Below are 1,842 nucleotides of genomic sequence, written 5' to 3'. Positions count from 1 at the left end.
CGCCCCGAGCAGTTGTTCTTCAGCAGTGCCTTCAAGGATGTCAGAGTCCCGTCTGTGGGGTGAGACAGGGAGGCTCTGAGAGGTCTACACCGCTGGCGGAGCGACGACACGTGGAGCTCCTTCCCAAGCATCCTGGGCTGGGTAGGACCCTTTATTGTTCTAGGCTATTGGTAATTAGCAGGAAAGGTTGTCAGGCAGTGTGTGCCCCTCACCTCTGGTGCTAATGGTTTATCGTAAATCCACCATCAACACAGCCCAGTGAACCTTTTCCAGTTATAGGACAGTATTACCTTGTCAGACTCAAAGAAGGCAGGGAGGTCAGAGCAGGCCACATGCTTCAGTAAACCAAGCTGGGGACGCCTGGGTGGCTCAGTTAAGCGTCCGACTCTTGATTTCATTTCAGGTCATGATCTTGTGGTTTGTGAGAACGAGCCTCGAGTAGGGTTTTGTGCTGACAGCGTGGATCTTGCTTGGGATTCCCTCTCTCCCTCTCTCTGCCCCTCCTCCCCAGTAAATCAATAAACTTAAAATAAACCGAGCTGGGAACAAACAGGCCAATATCCCAAGTGGTGTTCTCTCACAGCCTGATACGCACCGACCAAGGTCATGCTGCCTCTGCAAAGGCATCTCCAGGTGCCCGGGAGCCTGTCCATTTTAGTAATTTCTACTTGCCTGACAATTCTCTTCAGTAGCAGAGAGCCAACCTTGACCCTGGGAAGAAAAGGACCGATAAGGCTAGAAGGAGGGGAAATCCTCTGGACCTGCTAATCGGACTGTAGGTGGCCAACATGCCTTTTTGTTGGAAGACTCCAGCTCAAACAAACAGAAGGAAGGCGAAAGTGTGACAACCATTCACTACCGAACTCGTGATGAGTGGATGGCTGGGGCGGGGCAGGGGTTGGCGGGGAAGAAGCACCTAGAGACTCACCTGCAACCAGGGAGAAAGAAGCAGGTTCAACTGCAGCAAAGTAGAATGAATGGGCACTGGGATTCTGAGTCAGAAGACCCTTGGCTTGAGAACTGGCTCCACGACTTCCGTACGATACCGTGGGCAAAAGCAAGCAATTCACAGGGACTCTCCGTCTGGACCTGGAGTAAATTGGCGACCTTTCAGAGCCTTCCGACCAAATGCCAGACTCCTCCAAACACCTGATATGCTCTTTTTTCGACCCAGTTTTAAAGAAGGTAGATAGGATTTTGATGCTACTGTGACAGACAGGAAGGGAAGCGTTAGTGGCAGTACCGTGGAAGCACGGAGAACCTTGTCCACTTGGGTACGGGGCGTGGAACACGGGTTTCCCACCAGCAATGAGGATCGGTAAGCTTTAGGAAGGATGGGGATTTAACAACCGAGAAAACCTGGAGAACCTACTTCGTGCTGTATGGCCGATGCGATTTTTCACAGGCTGTGGTTTTGGGTCGCCCTATGGGGCTCTCGTTGGGCTAGGGGAGGTCCCCCTAGTGCTGCTACAACCCCAAAGCTACGACTCCCGGTCTCAGACCTGGCTATTTACAAAGAGTGTTCAGTGGTGGGTGTGACCTCGACGCCACTAGGATCCCGGCTGCCCCCTGCGTCCGAGTAGGTGGGGCTGCAGGGGTAGCTGGAATCCTCGGGCCTCCGGGCACGGTCCCCAGCGCCCTAAGCGCCCCGAGTGGAAGCCGGCGGCGCCCCGCGCGGGGCGGGGCTCTGCGCTCCAGGTGCAGGCCTAGCGCCCGGCCCCGCCCTTGGCTCCACCTCACCCTCAGGGCTCCGCCCCTCGCTGGGAGCCCTCCGCTCAAGCCCCGCCCCTCGCGGCTCGTCCTTCCCTTGAAGTCCCGTCCCCGATAGCCGGGTCCCCGAAG

Source organism: Crocuta crocuta, unplaced genomic scaffold (assembly GCF_008692635.1).
Source record: "Crocuta crocuta isolate KB4526 unplaced genomic scaffold, BGI_CrCroc_1.0 scaffold299, whole genome shotgun sequence".
NCBI classification, from domain to species: Eukaryota; Metazoa; Chordata; class Mammalia; order Carnivora; family Hyaenidae; genus Crocuta; species Crocuta crocuta.
The sequence above is the reverse complement of the archived record's forward strand: the minus strand, read 5'-3'. Positions refer to the sequence as shown.